Raw genomic sequence first — 24,859 nt, forward strand, 5'->3', positions numbered from 1 at the left:
TTACACAGAATTAACTCTATAACCATAAAGCTGGCAACGTTTTCATGATATAGAAGGTAATTGAGAAAAGCAATCCAAAGTGCCTCAATATTATCACAATATTGTAAAATAATAATAAATCTTTCTGATCATATAAATATCTATATAGCAACGTGTTAGTATTTTTTTTAATCATATTTAAGGAGAAAAGGTGGAAAGAAGCCAAATTTTTAAATGACAGTTTACAATAAATGTCCATACAAAGCATGTATGTTTTGATTTTTCTTTATAAAAGCATAAATATGTTTGAATATGATATTAAAGACATATTTGAATGAGTGGTCACAGAAATGTTAATGGTGATAATATCAAAGTTGTGGGATTTAAGGTAAATATGTTTTATGCCTAATGTTTCCAAATAATACTGATTTTTTTCACAAAGAGCATGCATTATTTATGCTACCAAAAACTTAAAATATTTTATAAGATCACATAACAGCTACTGAATTTAAGCTTAAGAAAATGACTTTACAGATTTTGTTAAAAATGATAGACTGAGCATGGGCTGTGATTCTCTTAGTAATAAAAAATAAACATTAAATACATAATTATATACTCTGTTGAAAAGGGAAAAATATTGTGTGTGTGTGTGGTGCAGATACAGAGATCCTGACATTGGTTGTCAATGGGAAACTTCTCTCAGAGAAGAATATTTAAGGATAAACAGAAGTATGAGGAGGAGCCACCCATAAATTTTTGCAGCAAGAATAGTTGGAAAAGGGCTGCCCAAATGGAAATAAGCTTATTTTCCAACAATTCTTGTCACAAAAACTTATGGATGGCTCTTCCTTATATTTCTGTCTACCCTTAAATATTCGTCTCTTAAGAGAAGTTTCCGGTGAACGACCAGTGTCGGGAGCCCTGCATACCCACCCCCAACAAAATGCATTTTTCCTTTTTCAACAGAGTATACAATAATGCATTAAATCTTTATTTTTTATTACTAAGAAGGATTTTGGGGAGGGAGACCCAAGAGGAAGGGGATACATGTATACGTATAGCTGCTTCTCTTGTCCAGCAGAAACTAACACAGCATTGTAAAGCAACCACACACTAAAAAAAAAAGAAAAATAAAAGAAAGAAGCACACTCGCAAAGATCAGAAACCCTGAGGAAGAGAAGAGAAGCTGACCAGAGACTGGAGCACCAAAGAAGAATGAGAAGAGCTGACTTTCAAAAGAGTAGGCAGGACCAGGTCCCCCAAGTCACTCGTGGACTTGTTAAGTTTAGTTTTCTTTTAATTGTTTTGTTTTAGATTTTATTAGAAGAGAAATGGTACATCAGTAAACAGATTTAACTGGAGAGCCAATGCAATTCAGTTTGTGCTTTGAAAAGAGCATTCTGGCAGCTGTGTATATAACAGACTGGAAGGCAGAAGTAGCAGAGTCCAAGAATCTACAAAGGAGGCTATCACAGTATCCAGGTGGCAAGTTGATCAGAGACTGATGTCAGTGTGAATGAAAAGAAGCAGACAAAATCAAGATGTATTTTGGAGACAAACCTAAAAAGACTTACCAACATGTGGTGTAAAAGGGACAGAAATTATTAAATATAATGCTTACATTTGTCACTTCAGTGAATCTTGATCTGACGTATGGTGAGAGAAGGAAATGGAAAATAACTCTAGAGTCATTGACAGTGAGGCAGGTGGGCAGTAAAAACCGAGAGTTCTATTTTGAGTATGCTAAGTAGGAGATGTCAAAAAAGACAGTTCAGTACCTGGATGCAGAGCATGAAGAAAGGTCACAGTTAATTTCTTTATGTAATCTCCCAATGGCTAAAAATTTATTTCATTTTACAAGTTTATAACCTTTGACTTAGAAATTTCACTTGCAGAAAGTTATAGCTAGGAAATAAAAGTGTGGCTATGAATTTGTTTACAATAATTATATCATCAGATCAGATCAGATCAGATCAGTCACTCAGTCATGTCCGACTCTTTGTGACCCCATGAATCGCAGCACACCAGGCCTCCCTGTCCATCACCAACTTCTGGCGTTCACCCAGACTCATGTCCATCGAGTCAGTGATGCCATCCAGCCATCTCATCCTCTGTCATCCCCTTCTCCTCCTGCCCCCAATCCCTCCCAGCATCAGGTCTTTTCCAATGAGTCAACTCTTTGCATGAGGTGGCCAAAGTACTGGAGTTTCAGCTTTAGCATCATTCCTTCCAAAGAAACCCCAGGGCTGATCTCCTTCAGAATGGACTGGTTGGATCTCCTTGCAGTCCAAGGGACTCTCAAGAGTCTTCTCCAACACCACAGTTCAAAAGCATCCATTCTTCGGTGCCCAGCCTTTTTCACAATCCAAATACATAATAGCAAAGAAACTAGGTGAATGTGCATAAATAAGAAACAGTACTACAAAGAAAAGTCAGACATAATTTGGTGACTTGTTAGTTTTGCATGCTAGGAAACAGGATTTCAGAATGATAATAACTTACTTACCCAAAAATAACAAGAAATTTGAATAGAAATGTGGATTGTTTTTATTAAACATTAATATTGAAGTCCCAGTAAAAATTGTCCACAGAGTCTTAAAACTGTGGGACTTCTATGAGTCAAGATTAAAATTTGAGAAAGAAGTTAAAATTATGAAAAATCAGAAATTTTAATTTCCAGACCTGCAACTTAACTATATCAATTTGATTACTCAAATTCTTCTAAATAATTTATAAATTTCCTTGCAACTTTAGCATACTGAACAATATTAAGCATTAAAATTTAACTTAAAATATTCATTGAGTTTCTACAATGTGGGTCAGTGTTTAAGGATTTTTTTTTTTTAATATTCTTGTGGTAAGTATATGTTTTTTCTTGGCTTATTTCCTTTTATGCAATACCTACTTTAGCTTAGACTCAGAAAAAAAATCCTATTCCTGAGTGAATATGTTCATATCCCCCTTAATGGGGATGTAAATTGGCACAGCCACTATGGAAAGCAGTATTCAAGTATCCTCAAAGTTTTCAAAATAAGTTACAATCTAATTCAACAATTCCACTTCTGGGTATTTATCTGAAGAAAATGAAAACACTAATTTTAAAAGATATACCCATCTCTGTGTTCACTGCAGCACTTTTTGCAAGACATATAAACACCCTAAGAGTCCATCAATAAATGAACAGATAAAGAAGAGGTGGGATATTTATATTGTTGTAGTTGTCCTTCAGTTGCAAAGTCGTGCCTGACTCTCTGCCACCCCATGGACTACATCGCACCAGGCTTCCCTGTCCCTCACTATCTTTGGAGTTTGCTCAAACCCATGTCCATCCAGTCGGTGATGCCATCCAACCATATCACCCTTCGTCATCCCCTTCTCCTCCCTCCTTCATTCTTTCCCAGCATCACAGTCTTTTCCAATGAGTCAGCTCTTCACACCAGGTGGCCAAAGTTTGGATCTTCAGCTTCAGCATCAGTTCTTCCAATGAATATTTAGCTTTGATTTCCTTTAGGATGGACTGGTTGGATCTCCTTGCTGCCCAAGGGAATCTCAAGAGTCTTCTCCAGCACCACAGTTTGAAAGCATCAGTTCTTTGGCTTTCAGCCTTCTTTATGGTCTAAATCTCACATCCATACATGACTGCTGGTAGAACCATAGCTTTGACTATGTGGACCTTGGTAGACCAGATGCCATGATCTTAGTTTTCTGAGTACTGAGTTTTAAGCCAGTAAAAACTCTCCTCTTTCACTTTCATCAAGAGGCTCTTCAGCTCCTTTTCACTTCTGCCATTAAAGTGGTGTCATCTGCATATCTGAGGTTGTTGATACTTCTCCTGGCAATCCTGATTTTGGCTTGTGATTCACCCAGTCCGACATTTTGCATGATGTACTTTGCATTTAAATAATCAGGATGAAAACATACAGCCTTGATGTACTCCTTTCCCAATTTTGAACTAGTCCATTATTCCACGTCCAGTTCTAACTGTTGCTTCTAGACCTGTATACAGGTTTCTCAGGAGACATGTAAGGTGGTCTGGTATTCCCATCTCTTTAAGAATTTTCCACAGTTTGTTGTGATACACACAGTCAAAGATTTTAGTGTAGTCAGTGAAGCAGAAGTAAAATTTTTTGAAATCCCATTTCTATACATGTGTGTGTGTGTGTGTATAAATATTTATATGAAGTGGAATGAAGATCACTCAGTCATGTCCGACTCTGTGATCCCATGGACTATACAGTCCATGTAAATAAGCAGTGGAACATTACTTAACCATAAAAAGAATGAAATCCTGCCATTTGTGACAATATGAATGCACCTAGAAGATATTGATCTAAGTGAAATGTCAAAGAAAAGCAAATCTTATGTGATTTCACTTTTATGTGGAACCTAAAAGACAAAACAAATGAATAAACCTAATCAAACAGAAACAAAGTCATAGATACACAGAAGAAACAGGTGGTTGTCAAGAAAGATCAGTATGGGAAGGAGAGAAATCAATCTGTGAGGGAGATTAAGAGGTACAAATTTTGTTACAACATAAATGAGCCATGGATACAAAATGTACAGTGCAGAGAATATAGTCAATAATTCTGTAACATCTGTGTGTAGTGACAGATGACTAGGCTCATCACGATGATCATTTTGTGTGCTAAAGTCACTTCAGTTGTGTCTGACTCTTTGTGACCCCGTGGGCCTTAGCCCTCCAGGCTCCTCTGTCCATGGGATTCTCTAGGCAAGAATACTGGAAAGGTTGTCATTTCCTTCTCCAGGGGATCTTCCCGACCCAGCGATTGAACCTGTGGCTCTTATGTCTCCTGCACAGGCAGGTGTCTTCTTTACCACGAGTGCCACCTAGGAATTCCCATTTTTAGATGCATATGGATATAAAACCACTGTGTTTTGTACACAAACTAACATAATGTTGTAGGTCAAAAAAAAATAATAATAAAATAAAAGAGGGGGGATGTCTAATATTTTGTTGTAGAAACACCCTGCAATGTGTTTGAACACCCAGCATATCTGAATTAACTCCATAAAGAGACCCTTTACAGAGCAACACTTCGACCAAGACCCAAGTATGAACCTGTTTTGTAATCTGATAACATGCTGCTCTGTGGCTCCCCAGGCGGTGCTAGTTCTAAAGAACCCTCCTGCCAATGTAGGAGACACAAAAGATGCATGTTCGATCCCTGGGTCAGAAGGATCCCCTGGAGAAAAATATGGCAACCAACTGCAGTATTTTTGACTGGAAATTTCCATGGACAGTGGAGCCTGGCAGGCTACAGTCCATGAGTTGCAGAGTCAGACATGACTGAATGACTGGGAACACACACTACACAAAATGCTTTCGTCACATTTTGGCCTTTAAATTTTGTACTCCAGAGCTTTACAATGTTCTGTATAAACCAATGAAAATATTATTGTGTCCATAATAGGTTTTATTTTATTTTTTTCTGTACTTGAAAGTGGATATGTAGTTAGATTTGCCAAGTTACTTGGTAAGGCATACCTGAAAATAATACATTGTCTGAATAAAGTTACACTGTGCTGTAGAAACTGATTTAGAATTTCCAGTTCTTCAATAAAGTGTCTCTAACAATTTTTAAAATTCTCTATTTTTATTATTTTTGGAAGTCTAGGCTGCTTTTCTGTGCATTCAATTACTAGTTTGCTCAATATTCTCTGAGTTTTCTTCTAACTAAGCAGGTCATGTGTATTTTGTCATGTAACTAGTCTTTTCTGATACCTTCTACCTTATATTGTCATGAAAAAGCATAGGGGTGACTGCAGATTGTCTGTCACTCTCAGCCTCCCCTTCTACCTTTTGTAATAGAATTCCCTGCAAGTTTTAGCTGCGCAGTAGCTGCCTCCCTTGCAGCTGACTGTGTCAAGTGTAAACTCTTGCCAAAGTATAGTGAAAGAAGATGATGTGGATAATTCCTGATTACATGCATAAAGAGGAAATTGTTCTCCCTCCCCTTCCACTCTTACATTTCCCCTTGCAGATATATATGGAGGGTTATATATATGTGAGATGGCAAGTAACATGATGAAGCAAATTTAGCTCCTGAATATCTTGCTGAAGCTGAGGCTCCTGCCAGCCTAAACTTCTCTAGCCTGTTACACAAGCAAATAAAATAAAGCTTAAGTTATGTAATTCACTGTATTTTAGGATCTCTATGTTAGAGCAGCTAAACCAGTTCCTAGAAACAAGATGCTTGAATTAAGGAACTACACAGGTAGTTCAATCATTAAATATTGATCTCCATTATAACACATTCTGGATTTTGTAATTGTCATAAGACCTTGCCTCTGGTTAAAAATCTCTGCTTAGAGAAAACTTTAAATGAAGCCTCATCTAGTTTAGGAGTATTCCCATAATTTAGTTGTTTGACTCAACGTCTTACTAATTCTACTATGCAGAGATTCCTTTACAGGTTTATATTCTGACTTAAAGTGATTTAAGTAAAGATTGACTATTGGATAATGTATACATTTGTTAATAATTTTAAAACATCATGACTACTGCTTTAAGTTGTTAACAACATTGTTCTAGAAGAATATATTGATAATTCAAGAACATAGTCAATTTTGACCCTCATGATAAAAGTCACTTTGCTACAAATGAAGTCATGGAGCATATCCATATACCTTTTATAATGTCTTTCATTTTCAGATGGTGTTGATGAGCACTGTTTCTTGATAAAGCTAGAGCTGAAGAAAATGTACTATACAAAGTTCTTTGTGCTTTTTCCATGCTTCTGTTGTTTATACCTATGATAAACAATGTATTTATGTATTTAGGTGTCATATTTTAGAAAAATATAAAATCAATTTTGGAAATGAGTTTTATACTACTATTTGTGTAAAAATAAAGGAGTATAAAAACACTTCAAAATAACAAAAGCTACTTATTTTTTTTATCCATTCATCTACCCTACGTCTTTTGATTGGAGTACTTATTCTATTTACATCTAAAGCAATTGTTGATAGTTATGTAATTATTTGGGCTTCCTGGGTAGCTCAGCTGGTCTCCTGCAATGCAGGAGACCCCAGTTCAATTCCTGGGTTTGGAAGTTTCCCTGGAGAATAGAGAGGCTACCCACTCCAGTATACTTGGGCTTCCCTGGTAGCTAAGATGGTAAAGAATCCACCTGCAATACAAAGACCTTGGTTCGATCCCTGGTGGGAAGATCACTTAGAGGAGGGCATGGCAACCCTCTCCTGTGTTCTTGCCTGGAGAATCCCATGGACAGAGAAGCCTGGCGGGCTGCAGTCCATGGGGTCCCAGAGTCAGACATGATCAAGCTCAGCAAATGTAATTATTTACAGCTTGTCCTTTGTAGTCTGATTGGTTTTGCAGCTCTACTCTCTCCCTTTCTGTTTCCTTTTATCTTCCATTGTGATTTGAGGACTTTCTTTAATGCTATGTTTACATTTCTTTTCCTTTATTTTTTGCACATCTGTTATAGGTTTTTGGTTTCTGGTTGCCATGAAGGTCATATATAACAACCTATGTGTATAGCAATATATTTTCAAGTTGATAGTCATTTAATCTGTGTGCATTGTCAAAGCAGCAACTTTCTACTGCCCTCGCCCATCATTTAATGCTTTTGGTGTCTTATTTTGCATTTTTTTGTGTGTATCTCATAACTATTTTAGGTCTAATGATTTTACTTGTTTGTCTTTTAAATGTCATGCTCGATTTATAGATGGTTGAGCCACTACCTTTACTGTATATATGCTTTTATCAGTGAGATAGTCTTCTTTCCTTGTTTTCTTATTTCCAGTTATGGCCTTTTCTTGTCCATCCAAAGTCCCTTTAGGTTCAGTCTCCTCAGCGTCCACCAGCAACACCTCTCTGCCAGCCCTGCAGCGCCAGCTTGGGCTTGCAGCCCTCTGCGGGCAGTGGCTGGATGAGGAGCTGATGGGAGCAGAGACGGAGCAGTGGGCAGCCTGTGGTCCTGCATCTCTGTGGGGCCGGCCTGGTGTACCCATGCCTTCTAAGATGAACCACGAATTCTGTGTTTGTCAGAATACTCCCTCCCTTGCACTGAGGGCACATGCATCTTCAGTGGGACTCGAAATTCCTGGAGAACTGCTTTTGTGAAAAGCTGGCAATAATGTCTTTAAAATTTCTTAGTTTTCCTTTTTGCTGTGTTTCAGAAAGACATCAAGCAACTATGAACAACTTTGGTAGTGAACAGTTTGACTGCCATTTCCTGACCAAAGGCTTTACTGCAAAGACATTCTGGACCAAAAAAAAAAAAAAAAGAAATTTCTTGTTTTGATGATAAGGATGCTTTCTACGTGGCAGACCAGGAAGACATTCTAAAGAAATAATTGAGATGGTTGAAAGCTCTTCTGCTGGTCATCCCCTTTAATGCAGTCAAGGGCAATGAGAGCAGAACCACAGTGAAGACCTGAGCTTCCACTGGAATAAGATTTGACTGTGCCAGCATGACTGGGATACAACTGGTGCAGAGTCTCGTGGTGCCTCCAGAAAGGATTATCTATGTGAATTCTTATAAGCAAGTGTCTCAGATTAAGTATGCTGCCAATAATGGAATCCAGATGACGACTTTTGATAATGAAGTTGAGCTGATAAAAGTTGCCAGGGCATATCCAAAGGCAAAGTCGGTTTTGTGGGTTGCCACCGATGATTCCAAAGCAGTCTGCCACCTCAGTATGAAATTTGGCCCCAGAGTCAAAACTAGCAGGCTTCTTTAGGAATGCGCAAAAGAGCTAAGTATTGATGTCATTGATGTCAGCTTCCACATGGAAAATGTCTGTGCTGATCCTGAGACCTTCAGCCAGGCCACCTCTGGTGCCTGCTGTGTCTTTGACGTGGCAGCTGGCTGATTTCAATGTATTTACTGTATACTGATGGCGGCTTTCCTGAATCTCAGAGTGTTGTGGTTTAGCTATGGTTGCCTCAGGCAGGCTGATGGGTGGGGTTGGCTCCAAGGCTTAACCGCAACTACTGCTACTGTACAGCTGGGGGAGACTGGCCCCTCCAACATGGTTGTCTGTCAGGCCTGGCTTCTACTGCTGCACGTGTGCTGACAACACAGAACTGGCCCCTGGACTGGCTGCAAGATCCGATAACACCTGTACTGGAACTCTGGTGCGGGGGCTGGCGTCCCAGAAGCCGGGAGCTACTCTGGAGGGAGATTCACGCTGGCAGAGGCTCCCACTAAGTGGAGAAAGGTTGGCTACCTGGAGCAGGAGCCACTTTGAAAGCGCACTGGTCCTGGTCAGCGTGGCCTGTCCGGTGGAGTGGGGGTGGGAGTCACTTTCGAGGCTAGTGTGAGCGGTATGGTGAGATGGTCCTCAGAGGAATTCTGGGCTGGGGCTAAACACGTGGTGGTAGTTACCTTGATGGAGAGTGAGAAAAAGGTGCCCACCAGCACCAGGCCAGCTAAGTGGAAGGACTGATCAATATGAAACAACAAAAAAAAAGGAGCCTGCTAGCATTTTTGTCCCTGGAGAAAGTCCCACCAGATCTCTGCCTTTCTGGCTCACTTCCTGAAATTAGCAAATGGATCTCCCCTTCATTCTAATGCTTTTCAAGCTATGGCCCCTGTGCTGGGCCTTGAAGCGATTATGTATGAATCAAGAGCAGAGTCTGGGCTTCCTACAGCTCTCAGGCTCTCCCAAATATACACCCCGTGGTTTTCAAAGGCAGGATTATGGGGACTCATCTTCCAGTGCAAGTTTCCCCAGGTAAGGATCCCAGCATGGGGTCAGTTAGAGGTCTCGTTCCTTGGGGGACCTCTGCAGCTTTCATAACCCTCCTGCTTTGGGGTCACTGCACCTGGGGTGTGGATTCTGACTCGACCACATCTCTGGCCCTCCTTCCCCTCCAGATGTGGCCTTGTCTTTATATCCTCAGTTGTAGGAAATCTGTTCTGCTAGTCTTCAGGTTGGTCTCAGAGATGGTTGTTTTATATGCGGTTGCAGTTTCAGTGTGTCCTTGGGACGATATGAGCTCAGGATCTTCCTACTCTGCCATTTTGATCCAGATCCCCTACTATCTCACTTTTAAATTCACCTTTTTAAATTATTGGTTAGGTTGACCTTTTTTGATAATGTATTTTAATTGTGAATGTACTTGTGAATCAGTCTTGATTTTTCCTTTTTTTAACTTTGTGATTCCCCTTCACTCATTTCTTCCACCCCCACCTCTTGCCTCCAGTAGCCACTAATGTGTTGTCTGTTATCTATGAGCTTGTTTTTTGACTTTTGATTTGTTGTGTTATCTTTGTATTCCACATATAAGATGGATTGGGTGGTTTTTGTCTTTCTCTATCTGACATATTTCGCTTAGCACACTACTCCATTGAACCCAAGGCATGGAGAAGAATTCTCTTATTGTTGCTTGTGTTGGGATGTATATAGGGTTTTTTTGACATATTAAAAGTATGAGCACTCACTTTGATTTGTAAGTCCTATTATATCACTGGTGGTAATAAGGTAGCCCAGCTCACTTGCTTGATCACAGAAGGCTCCAACAGCCAGAAATGCATAAGTAATTTAGGAAACAGATTAGTGGTGGCTCTGGCACAGCCATGATTCTTGGAAGAAATGGACCAACTGCCAGGGGTTAACTGCAGAAGGTGCTCTTCAGAGGTCATCAGAAACTGTCTAGAAGAGCAATTTTCATCCTATGGCAGATGGAATGGATATTCATCCAGCAACACAACCTTAAAAGGCGTGACAGAGATTGGTCCCATCTCCAAGAAGAAGGCAAACATGGAAGTTTGCGTTCCTTCAGCTACCATCCCACTCCTGCCTCACAGAGCCACAAGGACAGAACACCCACAGCCAAGAGCCCTGTCTCCCACTGCACCAAGCTGCGTTTCGTCAGTCAACACTCAATGCTTTAATTCTGCTTTATGTAGGGGCTAGAAGAATAATTTCTGAATCAGTCTATTTTTTTATATCTTAGGAAAATTCCAAAAACATATATGTGTGTGTGTGTGTTTTAAGTATAGCTTTTAGACTAATCTAAAAAAAAAAAAAATAGTCTTTTACTTCATTCAAATTAACAAAGGCCACTTGGAATTCTAAGATATCATTTGAAGGGTCACACACTGGAAAGGATTACGGCAAGTACTGTTAGAACTGATTCTATGCTTCCTTGGAATTCAATACTGACCTTGCATAATCTATGCAAATAAACACCCAAGGAAACCAGGCAAGATCCTACACTCAGTTTGTACTATAAAACTTAGAGTTCAGCACCTTGTTAACTACAAAGGAAAAAAGATTACTAGAAACTTTTTAAAAAGTGAAAGAAGTAATGAGTTGCCGTAAGCCTTCCTCAAATTGTATAAAAGATGTATAGCTTGATCCTGCTAAATGATAGCTGGCAGGCTATTAAATTGTGTGGGAAATGAGGTATGTTATTTTCTGCATAATGTAACTTGCTTCACAATGAAGGTGTTTGCTAAGGAATGCTTCTGTTTTAGTTTTTGCTCACTCTCTTTAACTCCAGAAAGTTTATTTAATGTAAACTCTTAAATTGATATTATGCTGACGATCGTTATGTAGTGCTATGAACTGATTAGACTAGGCACTCGTCTCAGAGTAAAAAGTCTTTACATATAATACCAGAGTATTTATTGCTTTACCGTGTAACGACAGGCATCTGTCTTTGGACCGATTCTCCAGCTCTCCAGTTTATCTTAACAATCGCTATACCTGCTATTGAGCATAAGCTTCATCCAGTTTCCCATGATACCTTTGACAACACCACAGTGCCAGTAATTTTGATATACTATATAATCCATCTCATCAGAAATCCTTACTGAGGGTTCAGGATTATCTAGAGCCACTCTAAGAGCTTTACTTATTTAATCTTCTCATGAACCTAAAGCCTAGATCTTATTATGAACCCCTTGTAGCAAAAGAGGAAATTGAGCCAGAGAGATGTTACATAACTTATCCAAAGTCCAGACTGCTAAAGTGTGGACTCCATATTTTACGCCAAGCAGTTTGACCCAAGAGGGATCAAGCCTAGGGCCAAATGAATAACACTCTTGGTATACTCTATTTACCTTCTGAGGATCAGACACTATCTTAAGCACTTGATACACAATAACTCATTACATTTTGTATAAAAACCTATTACACCTTGCCGACCAAATTGTAGAATTAAAAAAAAAAGTATATGTTTAGTTACATGCTCATCATAATATAATGCAGTAATTAGTGAATCTGAAGTTCATCTATGTGATTCAAAGCTTATGTGATTGACAAGGAGAATGAATGGCCAACTTCCGTTTACTCCAACTTCATGAGATGTATTAAAGAGAGAAATCACAGCTCTTTATCTATGCCAAACAGTTTTTTTAACTTAGAAAAATCAAACTGCTTTGCACAGTGAAAGGAAAAATAGACAAATGTGCTAGGAATGAAAATATGTCCATTATAAAGACTTCAGAATTCCAAACTCTAAGGATCTTGAGATCCCTCTGACCAGCCTGAGCTTGCTTAACAGGAAGAGTGGCCCTGGGAATCCAGTCAAGTCACCAGGCAAAGGCCCCGGCGTGTAGGCACTTGAGAAAGGAGATTTGGAAGAGCAAGGGAAGAACGTCAATAAGTGTCTTTTATGTCAGCCAAAGCACCATCTGCTGCACTCTGCAGAATGTACAAAGAAGTCAAATGTATCTCTATATGTAGGCAGTTGTTAATTATTCCAGGTAGCAGGGTGGTCATAATGTGGGATACCAATGTATCTGTTGACTTTGGCCAAGATGGCCACCTATCATGGCTACCTGCAGCCTGCATTCTGGAATTCCAGTTGACATCAACTCACCCACTGGTGTGAAGGGTTTTCTTTCCTGTTGTTTCCCACTAGGCACTCTTGATACTTACTTTCTATTTTCAGATTTATCAAAATGAATATATATGTGTTATGCTTAGTCACTCAGTCGTGTCTAACTCTTTGCAACCCCATGGACTATAGCCTACCATGCTCCTCTGTCCATGGAATTTTCCAGGCAAGAATACTGGAGTAGGTTGCCATGCCCTCCTGGTGGATCTTCCCAACCTAGGGATCGAACCCAGGTCTCCCACATTGCAGGTGGATTCTTTACCATCTAATAGTAGGAAGTCAAGAAACACCTGGAGTAACAGGCAAATGTGGCCTTGGAATACAGAATGAAGCAGGGCAAAGACTAATAGAGTTTTGCCAAGAAAATGCACTGGTCATAGCAAACACATTCTTTCAACAACACAGGAGAAGACTCTACACATGGACATCACCAGATGGTGAACACCGAAATCAGACTGATTATGTTCTTTGCAGCCAAAGATGGAGAAGCTCTATACAGTCAGCAAAAACAAGACCAGGAGCTGACTGTGGCTCAGATCATGACTCCTTATTAACAAATTCAGACTTAAATTGAAGAAAGTAGGGAAAATCACTAGACCATTCAGGTATGACCTAAATCAAATCCCTTATGATTATACAGTGGAAGTGAGAAATAGATTTAAGGGCCTAGATCTGATAGATAGAGTGCCTGATGAACTATGGAATGAGGTTCGTGACATTGTACAGGAGACAGGGATCAAGACCATCCCCATGGAAAAGAAATGCAAAAAAGCAAAATGGCTATCTGGGGAGGCCTTACAAATAGCTGTGAAAAGAAGAGAAGCGAAAAGCAAAGGAGAAAAGGAAAAATATAAGCATCTGAATGCAGAGTTCCAAAGAATGGCAAGAAGAGATAGGAAAGCCTTCCTCAGTGATCAATGCAAAGAAATAGAGGAAAACAGCAGAATGGGAAAGACTAGAGATCTCTTCAAGAAAATTAGAGATACCAAGGGAACATTTCATGCAAAGATGGGCTTCATAAAGGACAGAAATGGTATGGACCTAACAGAAGCAGAAGATATTAAGAAGAGATGGCAAGAATACACAGAAGAACTGCACAAAAAAGATCTTCATGACCCAGATAATCACAGTGGTGTGATCACTGACCTAGAGCCAGACATCCTGGAATGTGAAGTCCAGTGGGCCTTAGAAAGCATCACTATGAACAAAGCTAGTGGAGGTGATGGAATTCCAGTTGAGCTATTTCAAATCCTGAAAGATGATGCTGTGAAAGTCCTGCACTCATATGCCATCAAATTTGGAAAACTCAGCAGTGGCCACAGGACTGGAAAAGGTCAGTTTTCATTCCAATCCAAAAGAAGGGCAATGCCAAAGAATGCTGAAACTACCGCACAATTGCACTCATCTCACATGCTAGTAAAGTAATGCTCAAAATTCTCCAAGCCAAGCTTCAGCAATACGTGAACTTCCTGATGTTCAAGCTGGTTTTAGAAAAGGCAGAGGAACCAGAGATCAAATTTCCAACATCCGCTGGATCATGGAAAAAGCAAGAGAGTTCCAGAAAAACATTTATTTCTGTTTTATTGATTATGCCAAAGCCTTTGACTGTGTGGATCACAATAAACTGTGGAAAATTCTGGAAGAGATGGGAATACCAGACCACCTGATCTGCCTCTTGAGAAATCTGTACACAGGTCAGGAAGCAACAGTTAGAACTGCACATGGAACAACAGACTGGTTCCAAATAGGAAAAGGAGTACGTCAAGGCTGTATATTGTCACCCTGCTTATTTAACTTATATGCAGAGTACATCATGAGAAACTCTGGACTGGAAGAAGCACAAGCTGGAATCAAGATTGCTGGGAGAAATATCAATAACCTCAGATATGCAGATGACATCACCCTTATGGCAGAAAGTGAAGAGGAACTCAAAAGCCTCTTGATGAGAGTGAAAGAGGAGAGTGAAAAAGTTGGCTTAAAGCTCAACATTCAGAAAATGAAGATCATGGCATCTGGTCCCATCACTTCATGGGAAATAGATGGGGAAACAGTGGAAATAGTGTCAGACTTTATTTTTCTGGGCTCCAAAATCACTGCAGATAGTGATTGCAGCCATGAGATTAAAAGACACTTACTCCTTGGAAGGAAAGTTATGACCAACCTAGATAGCATATTCAAAAGCAGAGACATTACTTTGCCAACAAAGGTCCGGCTAGTCAAGGCTATGGTTTTTCCTGTGGTCATGTATGGATGTGAGAGTTGGACTGTGAAGAAGGCTGAGCGCCGAAGAATTGATGCCTTTGAACTGTGGTGCTGGAGGAGACTCTTGCGAGTCCCTTGGACTGCAAGGAAATCCAACCAGCCCATTCTGAAGGAGATCAGCCCTGGGATTTCTTTGGAGGGAATGATGCTGAAGCTGAAACTCCAGTACTTTGGCCACCTCATGCGAAGAGCTGATTCACTGGAAAAGACTCTGATGCTGGGAGGGATTGAGGGCAGGAGGAGAAGGGGATGCCAGAGGATGAGATGGCTGGATGGCATCACTGACTCGATGGACGTGAGTCTGAGTGAACTCCAGGAATTTGTGATGGACAGGGAGGCCTGGCGTGCTGCAATTCATGGGGTCGCAAAGAGTCAGACACGACTGAGAGACTGAACTGAACTGAACTGATGTATGTACACACACAAAAAAAATCTTATTGAATATTCAAAGTTAGCCAGACAGACTAATGATTAAAAAAATCACATATGATTAGAAAAGAAATAGTATTGATAAGTTTAACTCTCAGAAATCAGATGGTGCGTAAACAATTGCTGATAAATCTACATTAACTTGCTTTTTGGAGTAGGCTGTTTTTTAAGATAATGTTCATCTGCTGGTCAATCTGCCGTTAAAGCTCATGGGTGCAGAGGCTTCCTCTAAACCCGACTATCCAAATACCTCCCCCATACAAGGGGGTCACAAACTCATTTAGCTCTGTGCCTTAGACTTCAAAGTAAGTGATTTTCACCAAATTCTAGATCCTGGACCACTTCCCTACCTCCAAATGCATGTGCAAAATAAGTATATTCTTCCTTTTTTTTTTCTTTTTACTATAATTCTATTTTTTTTTTATTGTTAAGTATTATTTTATTACAGCTTTATTGAGGTGTATTTGACACATAATAAATTGCATACATTTAAAGCATACAGTTTGAGGAATCCTGGTGTGTATATACAGTGAAAAAAACACCACCACAATTAATAAAATGAAACCCTAACTTTCCTGTACTTCTTTTTTTTTTTTTTTTATTCTTCCAATTTTATTTTATTTTTAAACTTTACATAATTGTATTAGTTTTGCCAAATATCAAAATGAATCCGCCACAGGTATACATGTGTTCCCCATCCCAAACCCTCCTCCCTCCTCCCTCCCCATACCATCCCTCTGGGCCGTCCCAGTGCACCAGCCCCAAGCATCCAGCATCATGCATCGAACCTGGACTGGCAACTCGTTTCCTACATGATATTTTACATGTTTCATTGCCATTCTCCCAAATCTTCCCACCCTCTCCCTCTCCCACAGAGTCCATAAGACTGTTCTATACATCAGTGTCTCTTTTGCTGTCTCGTACACCGGGTTATTGTTACCATCTTTCTAAATTCCATATATATGCGTTAGTATACTGTATTTATGTTTTTCCTTCTGGCTTACTTCACTCTGTATAATAGGCTCCAGTTTCATCCACCTCATTAGAACTGATTCAAATGTATTCTTTTTAATGGCTGAGTAATACTCCATTGTGTATATGTACCACAGCTTTCTTATCCATTCATCTGCTGATGGACATCTAGGTTGCTTCCACGTCTTGGCTATTATAAACAGTGCTGCGATGAACATTGGAGTACACGTGTCTCTTTCCCTTCTGGTTTCCTCAGTGTGTATGCCCAGCAGTGGGATTGCTGGGTCATAAGGCAGTTCTATTTCCAGTTTTTTAAGGAATTCTAGTAGGGAATTATGTTTCTGACATAAATGCTATAGAAAGTATGCCTCTGAATTTGATCTTTGATAGAGAAACAAAAAGGGAATGACAGCACCATGATTTTCTGTTCTTTGTTCCCATAACAAACTGAAATCCCAATCAAGATTAAAATTAAATTTGTCAAAAGGCATTACTTAGCAACATTCTTTGAATACACACCCCCTACAAAAACTATTTGCAATAACAAACCACAAAGACATGTCTATGTGTGTGTCTGATTACAAGTGTATTTTATCAGATACATTTAAGCTATCCTGGAAATAATTATGAACCAAATGAATTATTAGTTGCCAAAACAAGTGGAAACTCCAGTTTCATTTGTAAAATGATGGTGATTGTGTTCACCTTAAAGAACTACCAAGAGAAGTAAACGAGACCTGTGTGCAAAGTCCTGACTATAGTGCTGGTACACATTAGGCACATAATGGGGTTAATATTGAGTGGGACCGCTACCCACACACTCTCCTGAAGAGTGACTGAGACCAGGACTTCAAACATCACTAGATGTGAGCAACCCCTATGTGTGCATTTCTGCACTATAAATGTCTCTCAACTTTAGAAAAAAAATATATATGTATATAATATAACAACTGTACACCTCCACCTGGACATTTCTAAAGCATGTTCAGCTCAGTGTGCTGGAAATAAGGTTGTACGCTTTCATCAAACCAAATATAATTCACCTCCATTCAAAAATCTGTGAGTTATCCTAGATTTTCTCCATTTTACATCGCACACGTCTTGGCTCCTAGTTCTGTTGATTCAACTTTCTAACTAAACACCATACCCATATCTCCTTATTCATATTACCACTGCCATTGGAGTAATTCAAGCTCTGATCTTTTCTTGCCTGGACTCTGCCTTTTTAATTAGCTTCTCAACTTCCACATGTGCCCCTTCAGCATAGCTTCTACACTGCCATCAAAACCTTCAAATGCAAGTCTGATCATGTTGCTCACTGGTAAAATACTTCAATGACTCCCAATGACCTACACAATAGAGATCAAATTATTTAATACCTGGATCTCTTGGAAGACAATAAATAGCATTCTTACCTGCCCAATTGTGAAGATAATAAGAAATAGATAACTAAAGCACTCTCTTTATTACTAATGAAGCTAGATTATTTTTATTACTTTTTAAATGTTTTTATTTTATTTATTACTTTTTATTATTTTTATTACTTTATTACTAATGAAGCTTTTTCTATAATCAGAAAAACTATCCCAGCCCTAGGTATTGCTGAACAAGAGTATATTTCCCCACCTGGAGAGAGTGCTCCCTTCTAAAAACATATTTCAAGTGGAAGAATGGTTTCTCCTAGGCGTTTTACAGATTCAGGTCTTACATTTAAGTCTTTAATCCATTTTGAGTTGATTTATGTGTGTGTTTTAAGATAAGTATACAATTTCATTCTTTTGGATGTGGCTATCCAGTTTTGCTAGCAGCATAAGTTGAAGAGATTACCCTTTGTGTCCTAGAAGACTTGTGATGTATGCCTGAGTTGATGTTGGGGCTCTATTCTGTTACATTGGTCTATATGTCTGTCTTTATGACAATGATTCCTTGAATATAACACCACACACCAAAAAACCTTTGCATAGCAAAGAATGGTGAACACATGAAAAGGCAAACTATGGAATGAGATCAAATATTTGCAAACAATATATCTAATAAAAGACTAATATCCAAAACACATGAACAACTCCTCCAACTTAACAGCAAAAAAAACAATGGAGCCAATTAAAAAAACAAAATGGATAGAGGACTCAAATAGACATTTCTCATACAAATAGGCAATGCATGTAAAGATATTCAACATCATTAATCATCAGAGAAATGCAAATCAAAATCATAATGAGATATCACCTCACACTTGTTAAGATGACTGCTAGGAAAACAAAACAACAAAAAATAAATGACAATCATTGATGAGGATGTAGAGAAATTGTACACTGTTGGTGGAAATGTAAAATGGTGCAGTCACTTTAGAAAACAGTACAGAGAGTCCCCAAAAGATTAAAAATAGTGACACCATATTATCCAGCAAAGTCAACTATAAGCATTTATCCAAAACTAATGAAACCACTAACTCAAAGATGTATCTGCATTCCTGTGTTCATTACAACACTAATCACAGTAGCCAGGATGTGGAAACAATCTATAAAGAAAATGTAGTACATATATTAAATAAAAATATATAGTATGTGTACTAGCTCTGAAGACAAGGAAGAAAATCCAGTCATATGTGGCAGAATGGATTAGTTTTGAGGATATTATGCTAAAGGAGACAAACCACTCAATGAAGGACATACTGCATGATACTACTCATGCGAGAAGTCTAAAATAGTCAGACATCTAAAAAAAGAGAGTAGAAAGGTGATTTCTTGGGCTGGGGGAGGAAGAGATGGGGAGTTGCTTTTCAGCAGGTACAAAGTTTCACTTCTGGAAGATGAGTAGACTATATATCTGCTGTATAGCACTGATACTGTGATCGACAATGTTGTATTGTGCGCTCAAAAACTAAAGAAAATAGATCCCACGTCAAGTGTTCTTACTATAGTCAATAAAAGCTAAGTTGAAAAGAGGAAATATGATGACGATATGCCCAAACTTCCATTTAAATATTTCCTAATTTACCTCTCAGAGAGGTGGTTCCCAACCCCCTTAGAGTGGAGCGAGTGCTAAGGCCTGGTATATCATCGAGTGGGGCTCCTTTCAACTGGAAGAAAGACCAGTTATGCTCTTCCCTAACAACAAGACGGGCAGACCAAGGCCTTTGTGATTTAACCTGTAGCAGTTGCTTCTGTGGCCTCATCCTCTGACACTCCCTGCCACCCAGTTTAGGGAGGTCCTGCTATCAATTCCAAACTGTGTTTCATAGATTCTTAATTGGTTTCAACCCCTGATCCCTCCCCGCTCAAAAAAAGGAGGATAATAGAGGAAGTTCTAAGATAAAGCAATTTTGAAAAAATGCTGAACCAAACAGTGTTATGTTATTCATTGTAGGTATTTTCAGATCTTTTACTGAGCTAATGGGCATTGTGACTTTCCAAGAATGGGACAGACAATATACCTGTTTCAGACCTTCTTTCTTACAGGATGTTTCCTGAGGCGTACTTTGGAAAATGCTACTGTAGTAAAAACATCCCACTCACAGTTCGAAATGTATCTTGTTCTCTCTTGTCTCTAAACCACTGGACACGCTGTCCCACTGCTTAAATGCACTTCCTTCCCCTCCTTAATCAACTCCCCATGGCCCTTTAAGATTCAATCCAAGAATCACCTCTTAAAACTTTTTCAGTTCTTAGACTTTCCTCCTTATTTTCCTACTTAGGTGTTTCTTTAGAGCTTTAGGCTCTCACAATTATATCACTTTTCACTCTGTGTTACTGTTGGTTTTATTTTATTTTCCATAACTGAAGATACTAAAGTTTAGAAAATATTTTATTTTTGTACCTTAGATCAAAAACTGTTAGGCATTTGATAAATCATTGTAGAAAGAAGAATGCACTTGGACTTATTTGGGTGTCAATTCCAATTTAACATGGTGCTCTGCACCAGTCATCCTGAATTTCATGCTCTTCAGCCCAGTTTCTTGTCTCTCTGGTCTTTTTACATACTGTTTCTTCTTTCTGGAGCACTATAAGTGAAGTCGTTCAGTCGTGTCTGTTACCCCGTGGACTGTAGCCTACCAGGCTCCTCTGTCCGTGGGATTTTCCAGGCAATAGTACTGGAGTGGGTTGCCATTTCCTTCTCCAGGGGATCTTCCCGACCCAGGGATGGAACCCGGGTCTCCCACATTGTAGACAGACGCTTTACCATCTTGAGTCACCAGGGAAGTCCACTGAACTCCTTATTTATTATTCATGCCTTTTCGTCATTCTAAATTCTCCCAAAATGAGATAAGATGTCGATTTTTGTACAAGTCTCGAAATACAGTTTACCTCTCTCCAACATGTTATTGCTTGTTTAATTGCATATTCTATCTAAATACAGGGACCATGTCTACCTGGCTTACTGATGCATCTCCATTGCCTGACACGGTCCTTGATACAATGTAGGTGAGCCACAAGCAGTCATTGAATGAATGAGCAATTAATTACGTGTCTCACCCAAGCTCCAGACAACACTCTGGAATTTTATGACATTTACTTCATCAATGTCCCGTGACACTGTCTGCTTTTAGGTAAGGTGATAGGGGAATATTTTACTTTTCTTTTTTCTTATTCCCAATGCTTCTGTCCATAATTTGTTACCTGCCTGCTGGCACATGACTTACAATTCAGTGCTTCCCTCCTCCACGTCATTCTGCAGTCTTTCTCTACGAATTATAGCTTAAAGGTCCCTCAGGTTAACTAGAGCATACAAAAGGCTGAGAAACTCTACAAGAGCTTCTTTCCATTGACATTAAAGTCATAGGTCACATTATATCCAGAAAATTCATGTGGAAATGGCAGTCTGATATATTTCTTCAGCTAGCAAAACAATTACAGATAAGCAATTTTCTTTCCTAAGAGACTAGTAAAGTGCTTTCCTCAGGTCACCTTCCACTATTTTATGTTGTGGTGAGTAACTAACATTTTCTATCCAATTAGAGAGACCTTCAACAAGCTGAAGAGTAAATAGCTAACCAGTCAAGTTAGAAACATGTGTGAGCATGTCACCCTAAACCACTTTTTAAACAAGCTGACCACATATAGGAAAGCTATAGAATATCCTTCTTAACAAAGGTGAAGGAAATCCTATTTCTACATCTATTCTCCTTGCATCGAGTGTTTATTGGAAATTGTTTTGATATTATTTTAGGCTAGAAAACTTAAAAGAGGTAGAACTAATAGGACACAATTTCCTGAAACCACAATGGCTTTCAGTATATAAATAAATATATTTCTTTATTTAACCTTGAGAACTTACATTTTTATTGTTTTTTCTTCTGTTTTAGAAGGGCTTCCCTGGTGGCTCAGTGGTAAAGAATCTGCCTGCAATGCAGTTTACCTGGATTCGATCCCTGGGTCAGGAAGGTCCCCAGGAGGAGGGCATGGCCACCCACTGTAGTACTCTTGCCTGGAGAATCCCCATGGACAGAGGAGCTTGGTTGGCTGTAGTCCATAGGGTCGCAAAGAGTGAGACATGACTGAAGGGACTAAAATCTAGCATATGTTCATTAATGAAAATTTGGAAAACCAGAAATAATCTGAAAACTCACTATAGAAATACTAGAACCATGTAAGAGTAGAATTATGTGTAGATATTTGGAATCTGTAGAGAATAGTCAGCTTTATGAGCTTCCCTGGTGATTCAGCATAAACAATCTGCCTGTAATGCAGGAGACCCAGGTTCAGTCTGTGGGTCGGGATGATCCCCCAGAGGAAGACATAGCAATCCACTCCAGTATTCTTGCCTGGGAAATCCCATGGACACAGGAGCCTGGTGGGCTACACTACATAGGGTCTTAAAAGAGTAGGACATGACTTAGCAACTAAACAACCAACAACGAAACAGCTTTGCATGGAGGGGCTGCTGAGAGTTATCAATCTACAGCCTTCTTGACAAGGAATATAGGATTAGTGCTATACAAAGTTGTGAATTAAGTAAAATTGTGGTTACCCCAGTTTTCAAAATGTCTCCTTAGTTGTCTTCTTTGGCTGAGGTTTAATAATTCTTTCCTTCCATAATTACACTCATATCATCACCCACTCATGCTGCAGCCAACTCCAGATTCTCCCCACATTGGTCCACCCTGCATATAACTTTTTCTTTTTCAACATAAAAACTTTCTACAAGGTGGGTATAGAAGGAATGTACCTTCTATAATAGAGATTATATAAGAAAAGCCCATTGCTGCTATCATATGCAATAGTAAAAAAAAATAAAATAAAATAGTAATAGTAAATAAATAGAAGCTTTTTATGTAAGATCAGAAACAGGACAAAGATGTCCACTCTCATCACTCCTATTAACAATACTGGATGTTTTAACAAGAGCAATTGGGCAAAAGAGAAATAAAATGGATCCAAGTTGGAAAAGAAGTAAAGCAGTCTCTGCTGAATATAAATCTTATGCAAAAAAAAAAAAAAGTCTTAAGATTTCACACACACACACACACAAATGATAGAACTAATAAGCAAATTCAGCAAAGTTATAAAATACAAAATTAACCCCCCAAAATTGATTGTGTTTCTATACACTAACCGGAGAAGGCAATGACACCCCACTCCAGTACTTTTGCCTAGAAAATCCCATGGATGGAGGAGCCTGGTAGGCTGCAGTCCATGGGGTTGCGAAGAGTTGGACACGACTGAGCAACTTCACTTTCACTTTTCACTTTCATGCACTGGAGAAGGAAATGGCAACCCACTCCAGTGTTCTTGCCTGGAGAATCCCAGGGACGGGGGAGCCTGGTGGGCTGCCATCTATGGGGTCGCACAGAGTCGGACATGACTGAAGCGACTTAGCAGCATACACTAACAAAGAACAACCTGAAAAAGAAATACAATTCTATCATTTAAAATTATATCAAAAATAATAAAATACTTGGGGATGAATTTAATCAAGGAGGTGAAAAATCCATACACTGAAAAATATTCTGAAGAAAGAAACTAAAGAAGATTCAAACAAAAGGAAAGATATCACATGTTCACAGATTGGAAGAATTAACATTGTTAAAATATCCATACTGTCAAGGCAATCTATAGATTTAATGCAATTCCTATTTAAATTCCCATGACATTTATCACAGCAATAAAAAAATTTGCTCTATTATAGAAGGTATATCCCTTCTATACCCACCTCGTAGCAAGTTTTTATGTTGAATTTTGTCAAATGTTTTTTCCATAATCTATTGAGATAATCATATGATTTGTATCCTTCATTTTGTTAATATGGTGGGTGCCCCTGGTGGCATAGAGAGTAAAGAACCTGTCACCTGACCTGATCTGCCGGTTGCAACCTACACCAGCTGTGCCCACTCATCATGGAGAAGGTCCTCGGCCTTCTGCTCGTCGCCCGTGCAGTAGCCTATGCAGTTCCCGACCCCCGGGGAATCATAATCAACCTGGATGAGGGTGAGCTCACAGCAAGTGCTGCTACCAGGAAGACGGCCTGAGCCTGGCCGGCTGCGCACCCAAGGCCAGCAGGAACAGCAAGAGCTCCGCCTTTACGCTCTATGGGGTTGACTACAAGTGTCCCTGTGAGCGGGGCCTGACCTGCGACGTCGACAAGACCATCGTGGGCTCCATCACCAACACCAACTTTGGCGTCTGCCTTGATCTCTGACATGCCACAGAGTAAGCGAGCTCACCCGGGCTAGCACACCCCAGGACGCTCCTCCACCAGGACCAGCCCCCTTCTGGCACCACCGGCACCTCCGCCTTCTAACTGGGTTCTTGGCAATTAAATCCCCTCTTGCAAACCTTCCCCAGTCACCTGGATAAAAAAAAAAGAATCTTCCTGCAGTACAGGAGACCCGGATTTGATCCCTGGATCAGGAAAATCCCCTGGAGAAGGAAATAGCTACTCACTCCAGCATTCTTGCCTGGAGAATTTCATGGATAGAAGAGCCTGATGGGCTACAGTCCATGGGGTTGCAAAGAATCAGACATGACTTGAGTAATTAACACTTTCACAATTTTGTTACTGTGGTACGTGTATTGATTGATTCACATGTATTAGCCATCCCTGCATCCCAGGGATAAATCTCACTTGATTGCATTGCATGATCCTTTTAGTGGGCTGTCAAATTCAGTTAGTAGTACTTTGCTGAGGATTTTTGTGGTCTGTTTTTTGTCAGAGACATTGGCTTGTAATTTTCTTTTCATTTGATGTCCATATAGTCTTGCTATAAAGTAATGCTGGATGTATAAAATGAATTTGGGGAATGTACCCTCCTCTTCCTTTTTTTAAAAGAGTTTGAGAAGTATTGGTGTTAATTTATCAGAATTCACCAGAGAAATCATCTGCCCTCGACTTTTCTTGCTGGGAGGTTTCTCATTATTGACTCAATCTCCTTACTCA

At 39.4% G+C, this 24,859-nt stretch overlaps 1 protein-coding gene and 2 pseudogenes across 3 annotated transcripts in view; 2 read left to right on the top strand and 1 right to left on the bottom strand.

Annotated features, from left to right (window-relative positions):
* The window catches only part of CNBD1 (cyclic nucleotide binding domain containing 1), a 496,885-nt gene that overhangs the window by 254,718 nt on the left and 217,308 nt on the right, over positions 1–24,859 (bottom strand). The window lies entirely within an intron of this gene.
* LOC133260807 (ornithine decarboxylase-like) lies at positions 8,163–8,903 on the top strand (annotated as a pseudogene).
* LOC133260243 (colipase-like) lies at positions 23,820–24,145 on the top strand (annotated as a pseudogene).

The sequence above is a fragment of the Bos javanicus genome, chromosome 14, assembly GCF_032452875.1.
Source record: "Bos javanicus breed banteng chromosome 14, ARS-OSU_banteng_1.0, whole genome shotgun sequence".
NCBI lineage: Eukaryota > Metazoa > Chordata > Mammalia > Artiodactyla > Bovidae > Bos > Bos javanicus.